This window comes from Podarcis gaigeae, assembly GCF_964106915.1.
Source record: "Podarcis gaigeae genome assembly, chromosome: 3".
Lineage (NCBI taxonomy): Eukaryota > Metazoa > Chordata > Lepidosauria > Squamata > Lacertidae > Podarcis > Podarcis gaigeae.
Genome location: NC_139680.1, coordinates 8527906 through 8553303, shown reverse-complemented (window position 1 = coordinate 8553303; position 25398 = coordinate 8527906).

Sequence of the window (25398 nt, the reverse complement as noted above, 5' to 3'; positions counted from 1 at the left end):
TGAAAGATTTGGCGGTCAAAACAGAAGGCTTTTTATCACAGGAGAAGAAATCAGCCCTCGACAACTTAACCGGTGGAAAAAGCTTTTTTTGAAAAAATCCCTAAGCCCCGGGGTCACAATTTCAGCAAAAATCTGACTTTTGGCAACTCACTCAAAAATGGTGCTAAACTGATGCAAATGCTCCCCTGAATGCTTTGGCGAAGGAAACAGAAGGCTTTTTATCACAGGAGAAGAAATCATCCCTAGACAACTTAACCGGCAGAAAAAGATTTTATTGAAAAAATCCCTAAGCCCTGGGGTCACAATTTCAGCAAAAATCTGACTTGTGGCAATTCACTCAGCAATGATGCCAAACCGTTGCAAATGCTCCCCTGAACGCTTTGGCGAAGGAAACAGAAGGCTTTTTATCACAGGAGAAGAAATCAGCCCTAGACAACTTAACTGGCAGAAAAAGATTTTTTTGAAAAAATCCCTAAGCCCCGGGGTCACAATTTCAGCAAAAATCTGACTTTTGGCAATTTACTCAAAAATGGTGCTAAACGGTTGAAAATGCTCCCCTGAAAGGGTTGGCGGTCGAAACAGAAGGCTTTTTATCACAGGAGAATACATCAGCCCTCGACAACATAACCGACAGAAAAACATTTTTTTGAAAAAATCCCTAAGCCCCCGGGGTCACAATTTCTGAAAAAATCTGTCTTTTGGCAATTTACTCAAAAATGATGCCAAGCAGTTGCAAATGCTCCCCTGAAAGATTTGGCGGTCAAAACAGAAGGCTTTTTATCACAGGAGAAGAAATCAGCCCTCAACAACTTAACCGGCAGAAAAAGATTTTTTTGAAAAAATCCCTAAGCCCCGGGGTCACAATTTCAGCAAAAATCTGACTTTGGGGAATTTACTCAAAAATGAGGCCAAACTGTTGCAAATGCTCCCCTGAATGCTTTGGCGAAGGAAACAGAAGGCTTTTTATCACAGGAGAAGAAATCATCCCTAGACAACTTAACCGGCAGAAAAAGATTTTTTTGAAAAAATCCCTAAGCCCTGGGGTCACAATTTCAGCAAAAATCTGACTTGTGGCAATTCACTCAGCAATGATGCCAAACCGTTGCAAATGCTCCCCTGAACGCTTTGGCGAAGGAAACAGAAGGCTTTTTATCACAGGAGAAGAAATCAGCCCTAGACAACTTAACCGGCAGAAAAAGATTTTTTTGAAAAAATCCCTAAGCCCCGGGGTCACAATTTCAGCAAAAATCTGACTTTTGGCAATTTACTCAAAAATGGTGCTAAACGGTGGCAAATGCTCCCCTGAAAGGGTTGGCGGTCGAAACAGAAGGCTTTTTATCACAGGAGAAGAAATCAGCCCTCGACAACTTAACCGGCAGAAAAAGATTTTTTTGAAAAAATCCCTAAGCCCTGGGGTCACAATTTCAGCAAAAATCTGACTTGTGGCAATTCACTCAGCAATGATGCCAAACCGTTGCAAATGCTCCCCTGAACGCTTTGGCGAAGGAAACAGAAGGCTTTTTATCACAGGAGAAGAAATCAGCCCTAGACAACTTAACCGGCAGAAAAAGATTTTTTTGAAAAAATCCCTAAGCCCCGGGGTCACAATTTCAGCAAAAATCTGACTTTTGGCAATTTACTCAAAAATGGTGCTAAACGGTGGCAAATGCTCCCCTGAAAGGGTTGGCGGTCGAAACAGAAGGCTTTTTATCACAGGAGAAGAAATCAGCCCTCGACAACTTAACCGGCAGAAAAAGATTTTTTTGAAAAAATCCCTAAGCCCCGGGGTCACAATTTCAGCAAAAATCTGACTTTTGGCAACTCACTCAAAAATGGTGCTAAACGGTTGCAAATGCTCCCCTGAATGCTTTGGCGAAGGAAACAGAAGGCTTTTTATCACAGGAGAATAAATCAGCCCTCGACAACATAACCGACAGAAAAACATTTTTTTGAAAAAATCCCTAAGCCCCCGGGGTCACAATTTCTGAAAAAATCTGTCTTTTGGCAATTTACTCAAAAATGATGCCAAGCAGTTGCAAATGCTCCCGTGAATGCTTTGGCGCAGGAAACAGAAGGCTTTTTATCACAGGAGAAGAAATCAGCCCTCAACAACTTAACCGGCAGAAAAAGATTTTTTTGAAAAAATCCCTAAGCCCCGGGGTCACAATTTCAGCAAAAATCTGACTTTGGGGAATTTACTCAAAAATGAGGCCAAACTGTTGCAAATGCTCCCCTGAATGCTTTGGCGAAGGAAACAGAAGGCTTTTTATCACAGGAGAAGAAATCAGCCCTAGACAACTTAACCGGCAGAAAAAGATTTTTTTGAAAAAATCCCTAAGCCCCGGGGTCACAATTTCAGGAAAAATCTGACTTTTGGCAACTCACACAAAAATGGTGCTAAACGGTTGCAAATGCTCCCCTGAATGCCTTGGCGAAGGAAACAGAAGGCTTTTTATCACAGGAGAGGAAATCAGCCCTCGACAGCTTAACCGGGGTCACAATTTCTGAAAAAAATCTGACTTTTGGGAATTTACTCAGAAATGATGCCAAACTGTTGCAAATGCTCCCCTGAAAGATTTGGCGGTCAAAACAGAAGGCTTTTTATCACAGGAGAAGAAATCAGCCCTCGACAACTTAACCGGCAGAAAAAGATTTTTTTGAAAAAAATCCCTAAGCCCCGGGGTCACAATTTCTGAAAAAACTGACTTTGGGGAATTTACTCAAAAATGATGCCAAACTGTTGCAAATGCTCCCCTGAATGCTTTGGCGAAGGAAACAGAAGGCTTTTTATCACAGGAGAAGAAATCATCCCTAGACAACTTAACCGGCAGAAAAAGATTTTTTTGAAAAAATCCCTAAGCCCTGGGGTCACAATTTCAGCAAAAATCTGACTTGTGGCAATTCACTCAGCAATGATGCCAAACCGTTGCAAATGCTCCCCTGAACGCTTTGGCGAAGGAAACAGAAGGCTTTTTATCACAGGAGAAGAAATCAGCCCTAGACAACTTAACCGGCAGAAAAAGATTTTTTTGAAAAAATCCCTAAGCCCCGGGGTCACAATTTCAGCAAAAATCTGACTTTTGGCAATTTACTCAAAAATGGTGCTAAACGGTGGCAAATGCTCCCCTGAAAGGGTTGGCGGTCGAAACAGAAGGCTTTTTATCACAGGAGAAGAAATCAGCCCTCGACAACTTAACCGGGGGAAAAAGCTTTTTTTGAAAAAATCCCTAAGCCCCGGGGTCACAATTTCAGCAAAAATCTGACTTTTGGCAACTCACTCAAAAATGGTGCTAAACGGTTGCAAATGCTCCCCTGAATGCTTTGGCGAAGGAAACAGAAGGCTTTTTATCAAAGGAGAAGAAATCAGCCCTCGACAGCTTAACCGGCAGAAAAAGATTTTTTTGAAAAAATCCCTAAGCCCCGGGGTCACAATTTCAGCTAAAATCTGACTTTTGGCAATTTACTCAAAAATGGTGCTAAACGGTTGCAAATGCTCCCCTGAAAGGGTTGGCGGTCGAAACAGAAGGCTTTTTATCACAGGAGAATAAATCAGCCCTCGACAACATAACCGACAGAAAAACATTTTTTTGAAAAAATCCCTAAGCCCCCGGGGTCACAATTTCTGAAAAAATCTGTCTTTTGGCAATTTACTCAAAAATGATGCCAAGCAGTTGCAAATGCTCCCGTGAATGCTTTGGCGCAGGAAACAGAAGGCTTTTTATCACAGGAGAAGAAATCAGCCCTCAACAACTTAACCGGCAGAAAAAGATTTTTTTGAAAAAATCCCTAAGCCCCGGGGTCACAATTTCAGCAAAAATCTGACTTTGGGGAATTTACTCAAAAATGAGGCCAAACTGTTGCAAATGCTCCCCTGAATGCTTTGGCGAAGGAAACAGAAGGCTTTTTATCACAGGAGAAGAAATCAGCCCTAGACAACTTAACCGGCAGAAAAAGATTTTTTTGAAAAAATCCCTAAGCCCCGGGGTCACAATTTCAGGAAAAATCTGACTTTTGGCAACTCACACAAAAATGGTGCTAAACGGTTGCAAATGCTCCCCTGAATGCCTTGGCGAAGGAAACAGAAGGCTTTTTATCACAGGAGAGGAAATCAGCCCTCGACAGCTTAACCGGGGTCACAATTTCTGAAAAAAATCTGACTTTTGGGAATTTACTCAGAAATGATGCCAAACTGTTGCAAATGCTCCCCTGAAAGATTTGGCGGTCAAAACAGAAGGCTTTTTATCACAGGAGAAGAAATCAGCCCTCGACAACTTAACCGGCAGAAAAAGATTTTTTTGAAAAAAATCCCTAAGCCCCGGGGTCACAATTTCTGAAAAATCTGACTTTGGGGAATTTACTCAAAAATGATGCCAAACTGTTGCAAATGCTCCCCTGAATGCTTTGGCGAAGGAAACAGAAGGCTTTTTATCACAGGAGAAGAAATCATCCCTAGACAACTTAACCGGCAGAAAAAGATTTTTTTGAAAAAATCCCTAAGCCCTGGGGTCACAATTTCAGCAAAAATCTGACTTGTGGCAATTCACTCAGCAATGATGCCAAACCGTTGCAAATGCTCCCCTGAACGCTTTGGCGAAGGAAATAGAAGGCTTTTTATCACAGGAGAAGAAATCAGCCCTAGACAACTTAACCGGCAGAAAAAGATTTTTTTGAAAAAATCCCTAAGCCCCGGGGTCACAATTTCAGCAAAAATCTGACTTTTGGCAATTTACTCAAAAATGGTGCTAAACGGTGGCAAATGCTCCCCTGAAAGGGTTGGCGGTCGAAACAGAAGGCTTTTTATCACAGGAGAAGAAATCAGCCATCGACAACTTAACCGGGGGAAAAAGCTTTTTTTGAAAAAATCCCTAAGCCCCGGGGTCACAATTTCAGCAAAAATCTGACTTTTGGCAACTCACTCAAAAATGGTGCTAAACGGTTGCAAATGCTCCCCTGAATGCTTTGGCGAAGGAAACAGAAGGCTTTTTATCACAGGAGAAGAAATCAGCCCTCGACAACATAACCGACAGAAAAACATATTTTTGAAAAAATCCCTAAGCCCCCGGGGTCACAATTTCTGAAAAAATCTGACTTTTGGCAATTTACTCAAAAATGATGCCAAGCAGTTGCAAATGCTCCCCTGAAAGATTTGGCGGTCAAAACAGAAGGCTTTTTATCACAGGAGAAGAAATCAGCCCTCAACAACTTAACCGGCAGAAAAAGATTTTTTTGAAAAAATCCCTAAGCCCCGGGGTCACAATTTCTGAAAATATCTGACTTTGGGGAATTTACTCAAAAATGATGCCAAACTGTTGCAAATGCTCCCGTTAATGCTTTGGCGCAGGAAACAGAAGGCTTTTTATCACAGGAGAAGAAATCAGCCCTCGACAACTTAACCGGCAGAAAAAGATTTTTTTGCTAAAAACCCTAAGCCACAATTTCAGCAAAAATCTGACTTGTGGCAATTCACTCAAAAATGATGCCAAACGGTTGCAAATGCTCCCCTGAAAGTTTTGGCGGTCAAAACAGAAGGCTTTTTATGACACGAGAAGAAATCAGCCCTCGACAACTTAACCAGCAGAAAAAGATTTTTTTGAAAAAAATCCCTAAGCCCCGGGGTCACAATTTCTGAAAAATCTGACTTTGGGGAATTTACTCAAAAATGATGCCAAACTGTTGCAAATGCTCCCCTGAATGCTTTGGCGAAGGAAACAGAAGGCTTTTTATCACAGGAGAAGAAATCATCCCTAGACAACTTAACCGGCAGAAAAAGATTTTTTTGAAAAAATCCCTAAGCCCTGGGGTCACAATTTCAGCAAAAATCTGACTTGTGGCAATTCACTCAGCAATGATGCCAAACCGTTGCAAATGCTCCCCTGAACGCTTTGGCGAAGGAAACAGAAGGCTTTTTATCACAGGAGAAGAAATCAGCCCTAGACAACTTAACCGGCAGAAAAAGATTTTTTTGAAAGAATCCCTAAGCCCCGGGGTCACAATTTCAGCAAAAATCTGACTTTTGGCAATTTACTCAAAAATGGTGCTAAACGGTGGCAAATGCTCCCCTGAAAGGGTTGGCGGTCGAAACAGAAGGCTTTTTATCACAGGAGAAGAAATCAGCCCTCGACAACTTAACCGGGGGAAAAAGCTTTTTTTGAAAAAATCCCTAAGCCCCGGGGTCACAATTTCAGCAAAAATCTGACTTTTGGCAACTCACTCAAAAATGGTGCTAAACGGTTGCAAATGCTCCCCTGAATGCTTTGGCGAAGGAAACAGAAGGCTTTTTATCAAAGGAGAAGAAATCAGCCCTCGAAAGCTTAACCGGCAGAAAAAGATTTTTTTGAAAAAATCCCTAAGCCCCGGGGTCACAATTTCAGCTAAAATCTGACTTTTGGCAATTTACTCAAAAATGGTGCTAAACGGTTGCAAATGCTCCCCTGAAAGGGTTGGCGGTCGAAACAGAAGGCTTTTTATCACAGGAGAATAAATCAGCCCTCGACAACATAACCGACAGAAAAACATTTTTTTGAAAAAATCCCTAAGCCCCCGGGGTCACAATTTCTGAAAAAATCTGACTTTGGGGAATTTACTCAAAATTGATGCCAAACTGTTGCAAATGCTCCCCTGAAAGCTTTGGCAATCGAAACAGAAGGCTTTTTATCACAGGAGAAGAAATCAGCCCTCGACAACTTAACCGGCGGAAAAAGCTTTTTTTGAAAAAATCCCTAAGCCCCGGGGTCACAATTTCTGAAAAAATCTGACTTTGGGGAATTTACTCAAAAATGATGCCAAACTGTTGCAAATGCTCCCGTGAAGGCTTTGGCGAAGAAAACAGAAGGCTTTTTATCACAGGAGAAGAAATCATCCCTAGACAATTAAACCGGCAGAAAAAGAGTTTTTTGAAAAAATCCCTAAGCCCTGGGGTCACAATTTCAGCAAAAATCTGACTTATGGCAATTCACTCAACAATGATGCCAAACTGTTGCAAATGCTGCCCTGAACGCTTTGGCGAAGGAAAAAGAAGGCTTTTTATCACAGGAGAAGAAATCAGCCCTAGACAACTTAACCGGCAGAAAAAGATTTTTTTGAAAAAATCCCTAAGCCCCGGGGTCACAATTTCAGCAAAAATCTGACTTTTGGCAATTTACTCAAAAATGGTGCTAAACGGTGGCAAATGCTCCCCTGAAAGGGTTGGCGGTCGAAACAGAAGGCTTTTTATCACAGGAGAAGAAATCAGCCATCGACAACTTAACCGGGGGAAAAAGCTTTTTTTGAAAAAATCCCTAAGCCCCGGGGTCACAATTTCAGCAAAAATCTGACTTTTGGCAACTCACTCAAAAATGGTGCTAAACGGTTGCAAATGCTCCCCTGAATGCTTTGGCGAAGGAAACAGAAGGCTTTTTATCACAGGAGAAGAAATCAGCCCTCGACAACATAACCGACAGAAAAACATATTTTTGAAAAAATCCCTAAGCCCCCGGGGTCACAATTTCTGAAAAAATCTGACTTTTGGCAATTTACTCAAAAATGATGCCAAGCAGTTGCAAATGCTCCCCTGAAAGATTTGGCGGTCAAAACAGAAGGCTTTTTATCACAGGAGAAGAAATCAGCCCTCAACAACTTAACCGGCAGAAAAAGATTTTTTTGAAAAAATCCCTAAGCCCCGGGGTCACAATTTCTGAAAATATCTGACTTTGGGGAATTTACTCAAAAATGATGCCAAACTGTTGCAAATGCTCCCGTTAATGCTTTGGCGCAGGAAACAGAAGGCTTTTTATCACAGGAGAAGAAATCAGCCCTCGACAACTTAACCGGCAGAAAAAGATTTTTTTGCTAAAAACCCTAAGCCACAATTTCAGCAAAAATCTGACTTGTGGCAATTCACTCAAAAATGATGCCAAACGGTTGCAAATGCTCCCCTGAAAGTTTTGGCGGTCAAAACAGAAGGCTTTTTATGACACGAGAAGAAATCAGCCCTCGACAACTTAACCAGCAGAAAAAGATTTTTTTGAAAAAAATCCCTAAGCCCCGCGGTCACAATTTCTGAAAAATCTGACTTTGGGGAATTTACTCAAAAATGATGCCAAACTGTTGCAAATGCTCCCCTGAATGCTTTGGCGAAGGAAACAGAAGGCTTTTTATCACAGGAGAAGAAATCATCCCTAGACAACTTAACCGGCAGAAAAAGATTTTTTTGAAAAAATCCCTAAGCCCTGGGGTCACAATTTCAGCAAAAATCTGACTTGTGGCAATTCACTCAGCAATGATGCCAAACCGTTGCAAATGCTCCCCTGAACGCTTTGGCGAAGGAAACAGAAGGCTTTTTATCACAGGAGAAGAAATCAGCCCTAGACAACTTAACCGGCAGAAAAAGATTTTTTTGAAAGAATCCCCAAGCCCCGGGGTCACAATTTCAGCAAAAATCTGACTTTTGGCAATTTACTCAAAAATGGTGCTAAACGGTGGCAAATGCTCCCCTGAAAGGGTTGGCGGTCGAAACAGAAGGCTTTTTATCACAGGAGAAGAAATCAGCCCTCGACAACTTAACCGGGGGAAAAAGCTTTTTTTGAAAAAATCCCTAAGCCCCGGGGTCACAATTTCAGCAAAAATCTGACTTTTGGCAACTCACTCAAAAATGGTGCTAAACGGTTGCAAATGCTCCCCTGAATGCTTTGGCGAAGGAAACAGAAGGCTTTTTATCAAAGGAGAAGAAATCAGCCCTCGACAGCTTAACCGGCAGAAAAAGATTTTTTTGAAAAAATCCCTAAGCCCCGGGGTCACAATTTCAGCTAAAATCTGACTTTTGGCAATTTACTCAAAAATGGTGCTAAACGGTTGCAAATGCTCCCCTGAAAGGGTTGGCGGTCGAAACAGAAGGCTTTTTATCACAGGAGAATAAATCAGCCCTCGACAACATAACCGACAGAAAAACATTTTTTTGAAAAAATCCCTAAGCCCCCGGGGTCACAATTTCTGAAAAAATCTGTCTTTTGGCAATTTACTCAAAAATGATGCCAAGCAGTTGCAAATGCTCCCGTGAATGCTTTGGCGCAGGAAACAGAAGGCTTTTTATCACAGGAGAAGAAATCAGCCCTCAACAACTTAACCGGCAGAAAAAGATTTTTTTGAAAAAATCCCTAAGCCCCGGGGTCACAATTTCTGAAAAAATCTGACTTTGGGGAATTTACTCAAAATTGATGCCAAACTGTTGCAAATGCTCCCCTGAAAGCTTTGGCAATCGAAACAGAAGGCTTTTTATCACAGGAGAAGAAATCAGCCCTCGACAACTTAACCGGCGGAAAAAGCTTTTTTTGAAAAAATCCCTAAGCCCCGGGGTCACAATTTCTGAAAAAATCTGACTTTGGGGAATTTACTCAAAAATGATGCCAAACTGTTGCAAATGCTCCCGTGAAGGCTTTGGCGAAGAAAACAGAAGGCTTTTTATCACAGGAGAAGAAATCATCCCTAGACAATTAAACCGGCAGAAAAAGAGTTTTTTGAAAAAATCCCTAAGCCCTGGGGTCACAATTTCAGCAAAAATCTGACTTATGGCAATTCACTCAACAATCATGCCAAACTGTTGCAAATGCTGCCCTGAACGCTTTGGCGAAGGAAAAAGAAGGCTTTTTATCACAGGAGAAGAAATCAGCCCTAGACAACTTAACCGGCAGAAAAAGATTTTTTTGAAAAAATCCCTAAGCCCTCGGGGTCACAATTTCAGCAAAAATCTGACTTGTGGCAATTCACTCAAAAATGGTGCTAAACGGTGGCAAATGCTCCCCTGAAAGTGTTGGCGGTCGAAACAGAAGGCTTTTTATCACAGGAGAAGAAATCAGCCCTCGACAACTTAACCGGGGTAAAAAGATTTTTTTGAAAAAATCCCTAAGCCCCGGGGTCACAATTTCAGCAAAAATCTGACTTTTGGCAACTCACTCAAAAATGGTGCTAAACGGTTGCAAATGCTCCCCTGAATGCTTTGGCGAAGGAAACAGAAGGCTTTTTATCACAGGAGAAGAAATCAGCCCTCGACAACATAACCGACAGAAAAACATATTTTTGAAAAAATCCCTAAGCCCCCGGGGTCACAATTTCTGAAAAAATCTGACTTTTGGCAATTTACTCAAAAATGATGCCAAGCAGTTGCAAATGCTCCCCTGAAAGATTTGGCGGTCAAAACAGAAGGCTTTTTATCACAGGAGAAGAAATCAGCCCTCAACAACTTAACCGGCAGAAAAAGATTTTTTTGAAAAAATCCCTAAGCCCCGGGGTCACAATTTCTGAAAATATCTGACTTTGGGGAATTTACTCAAAAATGATGCCAAACTGTTGCAAATGCTCCCGTTAATGCTTTGGCGCAGGAAACAGAAGGCTTTTTATCACAGGAGAAGAAATCAGCCCTCGACAACTTAACCGGCAGAAAAAGATTTTTTTGCTAAAAACCCTAAGCCACAATTTCAGCAAAAATCTGACTTGTGGCAATTCACTCAAAAATGATGCCAAACGGTTGCAAATGCTCCCCTGAAAGTTTTGGCGGTCAAAACAGAAGGCTTTTTATGACACGAGAAGAAATCAGCCCTCGACAACTTAACCAGCAGAAAAAGATTTTTTTGAAAAAAATCCCTAAGCCCCGCGGTCACAATTTCTGAAAAATCTGACTTTGGGGAATTTACTCAAAAATGATGCCAAACTGTTGCAAATGCTCCCCTGAATGCTTTGGCGAAGGAAACAGAAGGCTTTTTATCACAGGAGAAGAAATCATCCCTAGACAACTTAACCGGCAGAAAAAGATTTTTTTGAAAAAATCCCTAAGCCCTGGGGTCACAATTTCAGCAAAAATCTGACTTGTGGCAATTCACTCAGCAATGATGCCAAACCGTTGCAAATGCTCCCCTGAACGCTTTGGCGAAGGAAACAGAAGGCTTTTTATCACAGGAGAAGAAATCAGCCCTAGACAACTTAACCGGCAGAAAAAGATTTTTTTGAAAGAATCCCCAAGCCCCGGGGTCACAATTTCAGCAAAAATCTGACTTTTGGCAATTTACTCAAAAATGGTGCTAAACGGTGGCAAATGCTCCCCTGAAAGGGTTGGCGGTCGAAACAGAAGGCTTTTTATCACAGGAGAAGAAATCAGCCCTCGACAACTTAACCGGGGGAAAAAGCTTTTTTTGAAAAAATCCCTAAGCCCCGGGGTCACAATTTCAGCAAAAATCTGACTTTTGGCAACTCACTCAAAAATGGTGCTAAACGGTTGCAAATGCTCCCCTGAATGCTTTGGCGAAGGAAACAGAAGGCTTTTTATCAAAGGAGAAGAAATCAGCCCTCGACAGCTTAACCGGCAGAAAAAGATTTTTTTGAAAAAATCCCTAAGCCCCGGGGTCACAATTTCAGCTAAAATCTGACTTTTGGCAATTTACTCAAAAATGGTGCTAAACGGTTGCAAATGCTCCCCTGAAAGGGTTGGCGGTCGAAACAGAAGGCTTTTTATCACAGGAGAATAAATCAGCCCTCGACAACATAACCGACAGAAAAACATTTTTTTGAAAAAATCCCTAAGCCCCCGGGGTCACAATTTCTGAAAAAATCTGTCTTTTGGCAATTTACTCAAAAATGATGCCAAGCAGTTGCAAATGCTCCCGTGAATGCTTTGGCGCAGGAAACAGAAGGCTTTTTATCACAGGAGAAGAAATCAGCCCTCAACAACTTAACAGGCAGAAAAAGATTTTTTTGAAAAAATCCCTAAGCCCCGGGGTCACAATTTCTGAAAAAATCTGACTTTGGGGAATTTACTCAAAATTGATGCCAAACTGTTGCAAATGCTCCCCTGAAAGCTTTGGCAATCGAAACAGAAGGCTTTTTATCACAGGAGAAGAAATCAGCCCTCGACAACTTAACCGGCGGAAAAAGCTTTTTTTGAAAAAATCCCTAAGCCCCGGGGTCACAATTTCTGAAAAAATCTGACTTTGGGGAATTTACTCAAAAATGATGCCAAACTGTTGCAAATGCTCCCGTGAAGGCTTTGGCGAAGAAAACAGAAGGCTTTTTATCACAGGAGAAGAAATCATCCCTAGACAATTAAACCGGCAGAAAAAGAGTTTTTTGAAAAAATCCCTAAGCCCTGGGGTCACAATTTCAGCAAAAATCTGACTTATGGCAATTCACTCAACAATCATGCCAAACTGTTGCAAATGCTGCCCTGAACGCTTTGGCGAAGGAAAAAGAAGGCTTTTTATCACAGGAGAAGAAATCAGCCCTAGACAACTTAACCGGCAGAAAAAGATTTTTTTGAAAAAATCCCTAAGCCCTCGGGGTCACAATTTCAGCAAAAATCTGACTTGTGGCAATTCACTCAAAAATGGTGCTAAACGGTGGCAAATGCTCCCCTGAAAGTGTTGGCGGTCGAAACAGAAGGCTTTTTATCACAGGAGAAGAAATCAGCCCTCGACAACTTAACCGGGGTAAAAAGATTTTTTTGAAAAAATCCCTAAGCCCCGGGGTCACAATTTCAGCAAAAATCTGACTTTTGGCAACTCACTCAAAAATGGTGCTAAACGGTTGCAAATGCTCCCCTGAATGCTTTGGCGAAGGAAACAGAAGGCTTTTTATCACAGGAGAAGAAATCAGCCCTCGACAACATAACCGACAGAAAAACATTTTTTTGAAAAAAAATCACAATTTCTGAAAAAATCTGACTTTTGGCAATTTACTCAAAAATGATGCCAAGCAGTTGCAAATGCTCCCCTGAAAGATTTGGCGGTCAAAACAGAAGGCTTTTTATCACAGGAGAAGAAATCAGCCCTCAACAACTTAACCGGCAGAAAAAGATTTTTTTGAAAAAATCCCTAAGCCCCGGGGTCACAATTTCTGAAAATATCTGACTTTGGGGAATTTACTCAAAAATGATGCCAAACTGTTGCAAATGCTCCCGTGAATGCTTTGGCGCAGGAAACAGAAGGCTTTTTATCACAGGAGAAGAAATCAGCCCTCGACAACTTAACCGGCAGAAAAAGATTTTTTTGCTAAAAACCCTAAGCCACAATTTCAGCAAAAATCTGACTTGTGGCAATTCACTCAAAAATGATGCCAAACCGTTGCAAATGCTCCCCTGAATGCTTTGGCGGTCCAAACAGAAGGCTTTTTATCACAGGAGAAGAAATCAGCCCTCGACAACTTAACCGGCGGAAAAAGATTTTTTTGAAAAAATCCCTAAGCCCCGGGGTCACAATTTCAGCAAAAATCTGACTTTTGGCAACTCACTCAAAAATGGTGCTAAACGGTTGCAAATGCTCCCCTGAATTCTTTGGCGAAGGAAACAGAAGGCTTTTTATCACAGGAGAGGAACTCAGCCCTCGACAGCTTAACCGGGGTCACAATTTCTGAAAAAAATCTGACTTTTGGAAATTTACTCAAAAATGATGCCAAACTGTTGCAAATGCTCCCCTGAATGCTTTGGCGAAGGAAACAGAAGGCGTTTTATCACAGGAGAAGAAATCAGCCCTCGACAACTTAACCGTCAGAAAAACATTTTTTTGAAAAAATCCCTAAGCCCCGGGGTCACAATTTCACCAAAAATCTGACTTGTGGCAATTCACTCAAAAATGATGCCAAACTGATGCAAATGCTCCCCTGAAAGCTTTGGCGGTCAAAACAGAAGGCTTTTTATCACAGGAGAAGAAATCAGCCCTCAACAACTTAAACGGCAGAAAAAGATTTTTTTGAAAAAATCCCTAAGCCCCGGGGTCACAATTTCAGCAAAAATCTGACTTGTGGCAATTCACTCAAAAATGATGCCAAACTGTTGCAAATGCTCCCCTGAACGCTTTGGCGAAGGAAACAGAAGCCTTTTTATCACAGGAGAAGAAATCTGCCCTCTGCAACTTAAGCGGCAGAAAAAGATTTTTTTGAAAAAATCCCTAAGCCCCGGGGTCACAATTTCTGAAAATATCTGCCTTGTGGCAATTCACTCAAAAATGATGCCAAACTGTGGCAAATGCTCCACTGAAAGCTTTGGCGGTCGAAACAGAAGGCTTTTTATCACAGGAGAAGAAATCAGCCCTCGAAAACTTAACCGACGGAAAAAGATTTTTTTGAAAAAATCCCTAAGCCCCGGGGTCACAATTTCAGCAAAAATCTGACTTGTGGCAATTCACTCAAAAATGGTGCTAAACGGTTGCAAATGCTCCCCTGAAAGGGTTGGCGGTCGAAACAGAAGGCTTTTTATCACAGGAGAAGAAATCAGCCCTCGACAACATAACCGACAGAAAATCATTTTTTTGAAAAAATCCCTAAGCCCCCGGGGTCACAATTTCTGAAAAAATCTGACTTTTGGCAATTTACTCAAAAATGATGCCAAGCAGTTGCAAATGCTCCCCTGAAAGATTTGGTTGTCAAAACAGAAGGCTTTTTATCACAGGAGAAGAAATCAGCCCTCAACAACTTAACCGGCAGAAAAAGATTTTTTTGAAAAAATCCCTAAGCCCCGGGGTCACAATTTCTGAAAAATTCTGACTTTGGGGAATTTACTCAAAAATGATGCCAAACTGTTTCAAATGCTCCCGTGAATGCTTTGGCGCAGGAAACAGAAGGCTTTTTATCACAGGAGAAGAAATCAGCCCTCGACAACTTAACCGGCAGAAAAAGATTTTTTTGCTAAAATCCCTAAGCCACAATTTCAGCAAAAATCTGACTTGTGGCAATTCACTCAAAAATGATGCCAAACTGTTGCAAATGCTCCCCTGAAAGCTTTGGCGGTCGAAACAGAAGGCTTTTTATCACAGGAGAAGAAATCAGCCCTCGACAACTTAACCGGCGGAAAAAGATTTTTTTGAAAAAATCCCTAAGCCCCGGGGTCACAATTTCAGCAAAAATCTGACTTGTGGCAATTCACTCAAAAATGATGCCAAACTGTTGCAAATGCTCCCCTGAAAGCTTTGGCGGTCAAAACAGAAGGCTTTTTATCACAGGAGAAGATATCAGCCCTCGACAACATAACCGACAGAAAAAGATTTTTTTGAAAAAATCCCTAAGCCCCGGTGTCACAATTTCTGAAAAAATCTGACTTTGGGGAATTTACTCAAAAATGATGCCAAACTGTTGCAAATGCTCCCCTGAATGCTTTGGCGAAGGAAACAGAAGGCTTTTTATCACAGGAGAAGAAATCATCCCTAGACAACTTAACTGGCAGAAAAAGATTTTTTTGAAAAAATCCCTAAGCCCCGGGGTCACAATTTCAGCAAAAATCTGACTTTGGGGAATTTACTCAAAAATGATGCCAAACTGTTGCAAATGCTCCCCTGAATGCTTTGGCGAAGGAAACAGAAGGCTTTTTATCACAGGAGAAGAAATCATCCCTAGACAACTTAACCGGCAGAAAAAGATTTTTTTGAAAAAATCCCTAAGCCCCGGGGTCACAATTTCTGAAAAAATCTCACTTGTGGCAATTCACTCAAAAATGAGGCCAAACTGTAGCAAATGCTCCCCTGAACGCTTTGGCGAAGGAAACAGAAGGCTTTTTATCACAGGAGAAGAAATCAGCCCTCGACAACTTAACCGGCAGAAAAAGATTTTTTTGCTAAAATCCCTAAGCCCCGGGGTCACAATTTCAGCAAAAATCTGACTTTGGGGAATTTACTCAAAAATGATGCCAAACTGTTGCAAATGCTCCCCTGAATGCTTTGGCGAAGGAAACAGAAGGCTTTTTATCACAGGAGAAGAAATCATCCCTAGACAACTTAACCGGCAGAAAAAGATTTTTTTGAAAAAATCCCTAAGCCCCGGGGTCACAATTTCTGAAAAAATCTGACTTGTGGCAATTCACTCAAAAATGAGGCCAAACTGTAGCAAATGCTCCCCTGAACGCTTTGGCGAAGGAAACAGAAGGCTTTTTATCACAGGAGAAGAAATCAGCCCTCGACAACTTAACCGGCAGAAAAAGATTTTTTTGCTAAAATCCCTAAGCCCCGGGGTCACAATTTCAGCAAAAATCTGACTTGTGGCAATTCACTCAAAAATGATGCCAAACTGTTGCAAATGCTCCCCTGAACGCTTTGGCGGTCAAAACAGAAGGCTTTTTATCACAGGAGAAGAAATCTGCCCTCTGCAACTTAAGCGGCAGAAAAAGATTTTTTTGAAAAAATCCCTAAGCCCCGGGGTCACAATTTCTGAAAAAATCTGACTTGTGGCAATTCACTCAAAAATGATGCCAAACTGTTACAAATGCTCCCCTGAATGCTTTGGCGAAGGAAACAAAAGCCTTTTTATCACAGGAGAAGAAATCAGCCCTATACAACTTAACCGGCAGAAAAAGATTTTTTTGAAAAAATCCCTAAGCCCCGGGGTCACAATTTCTGAAAAAATCTGACTTGTGGCAATTCACTCAAAAATGAGGCCAAACTGTAGCAAATGCTCCCCTGAACGCTTTGGCGAAAGAAGGCTTTTTATCACAGGAGAAGAAATCAGCCCTCGGCAACTTAAGCGGCAGAAAAAGATTTTTTTGAAAAAAAACCCTAAGGCCCGGGGTCACAATTTCAGCAAAAATCTGACTTGTGGCAGTTCACTCAAAAATGATGCCAAACTGTTGCAAATGCTCCCCTGAAAGCTTTGGCAATCGAAACAGAAGGCTTTTTATCACCGGAGAAGAAATAAGCCCTCGAACACTTAACCGGCAGAAAAAGCTATTTTTGAAAAAATCCCTAAGCCCCGGGGTCACAATTTCTGAAAATATCTGACTTGTGGCAATTCACTCAATAATGATGCCAAACTGTTACAAATGCTCCCCTGAATGCTTTGGCGAAGGAAACAGAAGGCTTTTTATCACAGGAGAAGAAATCAGCCCTCGAAAACATAACTGGCAGAAAAAGATTTTTTGAAAAAAGCCCTAAGCCCCGGGGTCACAATTTCAGGAAAAATCTGACTTTTGGCAACTCACTCAAAAATGATGCCAAACTATTGCATATGCTCCCCTGAAGGCTTTGGCGGTCAAAACAGAAGGCTTTTTATCACAGGACAAGAAATCAGCCCTCGACAACTTCACCGGCAGAAAAAGATTTTTTTGAAAAAATCCCTAAGCCCCGGGGTCACAATTTCAGCAAAAATCTGACTTTTGGCAATTCACTCAAAAATGGTCCTAAACGGTTGCAAATGCTCCCCTGAAAGGGTTGGCGATCGAAAGAGAAGGCTTTTTATCACAGAAGAAGAAATCAGCCCTCGACAACATAAACGACAGAAAAGCATAATTTTGAAAAAATCCCTAAGCCCCGGGGTCACAATTTCTGAAAATATCTGACTTTTGGGAATTTACTCAAAAATGATGCCAAACTGTTGCAAATGCTCCCGTGAAAGCTTTGGCGGTCGAAACAGAAGGCTTTTTATCACAGGAGAAGAAATAAGCCCTCGACAACTTAACCGGCAGAAAAAGATTTTTTTGAAAAAATCCCTAAGCCCCGGGGTCACAATTTCAGCAAAAATCTGACTTTTGGCAACTCACTCAAAAATGGTGCTAAACGGTTGCAAATCCTCCCCTGAATGCTTTGGCGAAGGAAACAGAAGGCTTTTTATCACAGGAGAAGAAATCAGCCCTCGACAACTTAACCGGCAGAAAAAGATTTTTTGAAAAAAGCCCTAAGCCCCGGGGTCACAATTTCAGCAAAAATCTGACTTGTGGCAATTCACTCAAAAATGATGCCAAACCGTTGCAAATGCTCCCCTGAATGCTTTGGCGAAGGAAACAGAAGGCTTTTTATCACAGGAGAGGAAATCAGCCCTCGACAGCTTAACCGGGGTCACAATTTCTGAAAAAAATCTGACTTTTGGGAATTTACTCAAAAATGATGCCAAACTGTTGCAAATGCTCCCCTGAATGCTTTGGCGAAGGAAACAGAAGGCGTTTTATCACAGGAGAAGAAATCAGCCCTCGACAACTTCACCGGCAGAAAAACATTTTTTTTGAAAAAATCCCTAAGCCCCGGGGTCACAATTTCAGCAAAAATCTGACTTTTGGCAACTCACTCAAAAATGGTGCTAAACGGTTGCAAATGCTCCTCTGAAAGGTTTGGCGGTCAAAACAGAAGGCTTTTTATCACAGGAGAAGAAATCAGCCCTCGACAACCTAACCGGCAGAAAAAGATTTTTTGAAAAAAGCCCTAATCCCCGGGGTCACAATTTCAGCAAAAATCTGACTTTTGGCAACTCACTCAAAAATGATGCCAAACTATTGCATATGCTCCCCTGAAGGCTTTGGCGGTCAAAACAGAAGGCTTTTTATCACAGGAGAAGAAATCAGCCCTCGACAACTTAACCGGCAGAAAAAGATTTTTTTGAAAAAATCCCTAAGCCCCGGGGTCACAATTTCAGCAAAAATCTGACTTTTGGCAATTCACTCAAAAATGGTCCTAAACGGTTGCAAATGCTCCCCTTAAAGGGTTGGCGATCGAAACAGAAGGCTTTTTATCACAGGAGAAGAAATCAGCCCTCGACAACATAACCGACAGAAAAACATAATTTTGAAAAAAATCCCTAAGCCCCGGGGTCACAATTTCTGAAAATATCTGACTTTTGGGAATTTACTCAAAAATGATGCCAAACTGTTGCAAATGCTCCCATGAAAGCTTTGGCGGTCGAAACAGAAGGCTTTTTATCACAGGAGAAGAAATAAGCCCTCGACAACTTAACCGGCAGAAAAAGATTTTTTTGAAAAAATCCCAAAGCCCCGGGGTCACAATTTCTGAAAAAATCTGACTTTGGAGAATTTACTCAATAATGATGCCAAACTGTTGCAAATGCTCCCCTGAATGCTTTGGCGAAGGAAACAGAAGGCTTTTTATCACAGGAGAAGAAATCAGCCCTCGACAACTTAACCGGCAGAAAAAGATTTTTTTGAAAAAATCCCTAAGCCCCGGGGTCACAATTTCAGCAAAAATCTGACTTTTGGCAACTCACTCAAAAATGGTGCTAAACGGTTGCTAATGCTCCCCTGAATGCTTTGGCGGTCAAAACAGAAGGCTTTTTATCACAGGAGAAGAAATCAGCCCTCGACAACTTAACCGGCAGAAAAAGATTTTTTTGAAAAAATCCCTAAGCCCCGGGGTCACAATTTCTGAAAAAATCTGACTTTGGGGAATTTACTCAAAAATGATGCCAAACTGTTGCAAATGCTCCCCTGAATGCTTTGGCGATCGAAACAGAAGGCTTTTTATCACAGGAGAAGAAATCAGCCCTAGACAACTTAACCGGCAGAAAAAGATTTTTTTGCTAAAATCCCTAAGCCGCGGGGTCACAATTTCAGCAAAAATCTGACTTGTGGCAATTCACTCAAAAATGATGCCAAACTGTTGCAAATGCTCCCCTGAACACTTTGGCGAAGGAAACAGAAGGCTTTTTATCACAGGAGAAGAAATCACCCCTCAACAACTTAACCGGCAGAAAAAGATTTTTTTGAAAAAATCCCTAAGCCCCGGGGTCACAATTTCAGCAAAAATCTGACTTTTGGCAATTCACTCAAAAATGGTCCTAAACGGTTGCAAATGCTCCCCTGAAAGGGTTGGCGATCGAAACAGAAGGCTTTTTATCACAGAAGAAGAAATCAGCCCTCGACAACATAAACGACAGAAAAGCATAATTTTGAAAAAATCCCTAAGCCCCGGGGTCACAATTTCTGAAAATATCTGACTTTTGGGAATTTACTCAAAAATGATGCCAAACTGTTGCAAATGCTCCCCTGACAGCTTTGGCGGTCGAAAGAGAAGGCTTTTTATCACAGGAGAAGAAATAAGCCCTCGACAACTTAACCGGCAGAAAAAGATTTTTTTGAAAAAATCCCTAAGCCCCGGGGTCACAATTTCAGCAAAAATCTGACTTTTGGCAACTCACTCAAAAATGGTGCTAAACGGTTGCAAATGCTCCTCTGAAAGGTTTGTCGGTCAAAACAGAAGGCTTTTTATCACAGGAGAAGAAATCAGCCCTCGACAACCTAACCGGCAGAAAAAGATTTTTTGAAAAAAGCCCTAAGCCCCGGGGTCACAATTTCAGCAAAAATCTGACTTTTGGCAACTCACTCAAAAATGATGCCAAACTATTGCATATGCTCCCCTGAAGGCTTTGGCGGTCAAAACAGAAGGCTTTTTATCACAGGAGAAGAAATCAGCCCTCGACAACTTCACCGGCAGAAAAAGATTTTTTTGAAAAAATCCCTAAGCCCCGGGGTCACAATTTCAGCAAAAATCTGACTTTTGGCAATTCACTCAAAAATGGTCCTAAACGGTTGCAAATGCTCCCCTTAAAGGGTTGGCGATCGAAACAGAAGGCTTTTTATCACAGGAGAAGAAATCAGCCCTCGACAACATAACCGACAGAAAAACATAATTTTGAAAAAAATCCCTAAGCCCCGGGGTCACAATTTCTGAAAATATCTGACTTTTGGGAATTTACTCAAAAATGATGCCAAACTGTTGCAAATGCTCCCATGAAAGCTTTGGCGGTCGAAACAGAAGGCTTTTTATCACAGGAGAAGAAATAAGCCCTCGACAACTTAACCGGCAGAAAAAGATTTTTTTGAAAAAATCCCTAAGCCCCGGGGTCACAATTTCTGAAAAAATCTGACTTTGGAGAATTTACTCAATAATGATGCCAAACTGTTGCAAATGCTCCCCTGAATGCTTTGGCGAAGGAAACAGAAGGCTTTTTATCACAGGAGAAGAAATCAGCCCTCGACAACTTAACCGGCAGAAAAAGATTTTTTTGAAAAAATCCCTAAGCCCCGGGGTCACAATTTCAGCAAAAATCTGACTTTTGGCAACTCACTCAAAAATGGTGCTAAACGGTTGCTAATGCTCCCCTGAATGCTTTGGCGGTCAAAACAGAAGGCTTTTTATCACAGGAGAAGAAATCAGCCCTCGACAACTTAACCGGCAGAAAAAGATTTTTTTGAAAAAATCCCTAAGCCCCGGGGTCACAATTTCTGAAAAAATCTGACTTTGGGGAATTTACTCAAAAATGATGCCAAACTGTTGCAAATGCTCCCCTGAATGCTTTGGCGATCGAAACAGAAGGCTTTTTATCACAGGAGAAGAAATCAGCCCTAGACAACTTAACCGGCAGAAAAAGATTTTTTTGCTAAAATCCCTAAGCCGCGGGGTCACAATTTCAGCAAAAATCTGACTTGTGGCAGTTCACTCAAAAATGATGCCAAACTGTTGCAAATGCTCCCCTGAAAGCTTTGGCAATCGAAACAGAAGGCTTTTTATCACAGGAGAAGAAATCAGCCCTCGACAACTTAACCGGTGGAAAAAGCTATTTTTGAAAAAATCCCTAAGCCCCGGGGTCACAATTTCTGAAAATATCTGACTTGTGGCAATTCACTCAAAAATGATGCCAAACTGTGGCAAATGCTCCCCTGAAAGGGTTGGCGATCGAAAGAGAAGGCTTTTTATCACAGAAGAAGAAATCAGCCCTCGACAACATAAACGACAGAAAAGCATAATTTTGAAAAAATCCCTAAGCCCCGGGGTCACAATTTCTGAAAATATCTGACTTTTGGGAATTTACTCAAAAATGATGCCAAACTGTTGCAAATGCTCCCGTGAAAGCTTTGGCGGTCGAAACAGAAGGCTTTTTATCACAGGAGAAGAAATAAGCCCTCGACAACTTAACCGGCAGAAAAAGATTTTTTTGAAAAAATCCCTAAGCCCCGGGGTCACAATTTCAGCAAAAATCTGACTTTTGGCAACTCACTCAAAAATGGTGCTAAACGGTTGCAAATCCTCCCCTGAATGCTTTGGCGAAGGAAACAGAAGGCTTTTTATCACAGGAGAAGAAATCAGCCCTCGACAACTTAACCGGCAGAAAAAGATTTTTTGAAAAAAGCCCTAAGCCCCGGGGTCACAATTTCAGCAAAAATCTGACTTGTGGCAATTCACTCAAAAATGATGCCAAACCGTTGCAAATGCTCCCCTGAATGCTTTGGCGAAGGAAACAGAAGGCTTTTTATCACAGGAGAGGAAATCAGCCCTCGACAGCTTAACCGGGGTCACAATTTCTGAAAAAAATCTGACTTTTGGGAATTTACTCAAAAATGATGCCAAACTGTTGCAAATGCTCCCCTGAATGCTTTGGCGAAGGAAACAGAAGGCGTTTTATCACAGGAGAAGAAATCAGCCCTCGACAACTTAACCGTCAGAAAAACATTTTTTTTGAAAAAATCCCTAAGCCCCGGGGTCACAATTTCAGCAAAAATCTGACTTTTGGCAACTCACTCAAAAATGGTGCTAAACGGTTGCAAATGCTCCTCTGAAAGGTTTGGCGGTCAAAACAGAAGGCTTTTTATCACAGGAGAAGAAATCAGCCCTCGACAACCTAACCGGCAGAAAAAGATTTTTTGAAAAAAGCCCTAATCCCCGGGGTCACAATTTCAGCAAAAATCTGACTTTTGGCAACTCACTCAAAAATGATGCCAAACTATTGCATATGCTCCCCTGAAGGCTTTGGCGGTCAAAACAGAAGGCTTTTTATCACAGGAGAAGAAATCAGCCCTCGACAACTTAACCGGCAGAAAAAGATTTTTTTGAAAAAATCCCTAAGCCCCGGGGTCACAATTTCAGCAAAAATCTGACTTTTGGCAATTCACTCAAAAATGGTCCTAAACGGTTGCAAATGCTCCCCTTAAAGGGTTGGCGATCGAAACAGAAGGCTTTTTATCACAGGAGAAGAAATCAGCCCTCGACAACATAACCGACAGAAAAACATAATTTTGAAAAAAATCCCTAAGCCCCGGGGTCACAATTTCTGAAAATATCTGACTTTTGGGAATTTACTCAAAAATGATGCCAAACTGTTGCAAATGCTCCCATGAAAGCTTTGGCGGTCGAAACAGAAGGCTTTTTATCACAGGAGAAGAAATAAGCCCTCGACAACTTAACCGGCAGAAAAAGATTTTTTTGAAAAAATCCCAAAGCCCCGGGGTCACAATTTCTGAAAAAATCTGACTTTGGAGAATTTACTCAATAATGATGCCAAACTGTTGCAAATGCTCCCCTGAATGCTTTGGCGAAGGAAACAGAAGGCTTTTTATCACAGGAGAAGAAATCAGCCCTCGACAACTTAACCGGCAGAAAAAGATTTTTTTGAAAAAATCCCTAAGCCCCGGGGTCACAATTTCAGCAAAAATCTGACTTTTGGCAACTCACTCAAAAATGGTGCTAAACGGTTGCTAATGCTCCCCTGAATGCTTTGGCGGTCAAAACAGAAGGCTTTTTATCACAGGAGAAGAAATCAGCCCTCGACAACTTAACCGGCAGAAAAAGATTTTTTTGAAAAAATCCCTAAGCCCCGGGGTCACAATTTCTGAAAAAATCTGACTTTGGGGAATTTACTCAAAAATGATGCCAAACTGTTGCAAATGCTCCCCTGAATGCTTTGGCGATCGAAACAGAAGGCTTTTTATCACAGGAGAAGAAATCAGCCCTAGACAACTTAACCGGCAGAAAAAGATTTTTTTGCTAAAATCCCTAAGCCGCGGGGTCACAATTTCAGCAAAAATCTGACTTGTGGCAATTCACTCAAAAATGATGCCAAACTGTTGCAAATGCTCCCCTGAACACTTTGGCGAAGGAAACAGAAGGCTTTTTATCACAGGAGAAGAAATCACCCCTCAACAACTTAACCGGCAGAAAAAGATTTTTTTGAAAAAATCCCTAAGCCCCGGGGTCACAATTTCAGCAAAAATCTGACTTTTGGCAATTCACTCAAAAATGGTCCTAAACGGTTGCAAATGCTCCCCTGAAAGGGTTGGCGATCGAAACAGAAGGCTTTTTATCACAGAAGAAGAAATCAGCCCTCGACAACATAAACGACAGAAAAGCATAATTTTGAAAAAATCCCTAAGCCCCGGGGTCACAATTTCTGAAAATATCTGACTTTTGGGAATTTACTCAAAAATGATGCCAAACTGTTGCAAATGCTCCCCTGACAGCTTTGGCGGTCGAAAGAGAAGGCTTTTTATCACAGGAGAAGAAATAAGCCCTCGACAACTTAACCGGCAGAAAAAGATTTTTTTGAAAAAATCCCTAAGCCCCGGGGTCACAATTTCAGCAAAAATCTGACTTTTGGCAACTCACTCAAAAATGGTGCTAAACGGTTGCAAATGCTCCTCTGAAAGGTTTGTCGGTCAAAACAGAAGGCTTTTTATCACAGGAGAAGAAATCAGCCCTCGACAACCTAACCGGCAGAAAAAGATTTTTTGAAAAAAGCCCTAAGCCCCGGGGTCACAATTTCAGCAAAAATCTGACTTTTGGCAACTCACTCAAAAATGATGCCAAACTATTGCATATGCTCCCCTGAAGGCTTTGGCGGTCAAAACAGAAGGCTTTTTATCACAGGAGAAGAAATCAGCCCTCGACAACTTCACCGGCAGAAAAAGATTTTTTTGAAAAAATCCCTAAGCCCCGGGGTCACAATTTCAGCAAAAATCTGACTTTTGGCAATTCACTCAAAAATGGTCCTAAACGGTTGCAAATGCTCCCCTTAAAGGGTTGGCGATCGAAACAGAAGGCTTTTTATCACAGGAGAAGAAATCAGCCCTCGACAACATAACCGACAGAAAAACATAATTTTGAAAAAAATCCCTAAGCCCCGGGGTCACAATTTCTGAAAATATCTGACTTTTGGGAATTTACTCAAAAATGATGCCAAACTGTTGCAAATGCTCCCATGAAAGCTTTGGCGGTCGAAACAGAAGGCTTTTTATCACAGGAGAAGAAATAAGCCCTCGACAACTTAACCGGCAGAAAAAGATTTTTTTGAAAAAATCCCTAAGCCCCGGGGTCACAATTTCTGAAAAAATCTGACTTTGGAGAATTTACTCAATAATGATGCCAAACTGTTGCAAATGCTCCCCTGAATGCTTTGGCGAAGGAAACAGAAGGCTTTTTATCACAGGAGAAGAAATCAGCCCTCGACAACTTAACCGGCAGAAAAAGATTTTTTTGAAAAAATCCCTAAGCCCCGGGGTCACAATTTCAGCAAAAATCTGACTTTTGGCAACTCACTCAAAAATGGTGCTAAACGGTTGCTAATGCTCCCCTGAATGCTTTGGCGGTCAAAACAGAAGGCTTTTTATCACAGGAGAAGAAATCAGCCCTCGACAACTTAACCGGCAGAAAAAGATTTTTTTGAAAAAATCCCTAAGCCCCGGGGTCACAATTTCTGAAAAAATCTGACTTTGGGGAATTTACTCAAAAATGATGCCAAACTGTTGCAAATGCTCCCCTGAATGCTTTGGCGATCGAAACAGAAGGCTTTTTATCACAGGAGAAGAAATCAGCCCTAGACAACTTAACCGGCAGAAAAAGATTTTTTTGCTAAAATCCCTAAGCCGCGGGGTCACAATTTCAGCAAAAATCTGACTTGTGGCAGTTC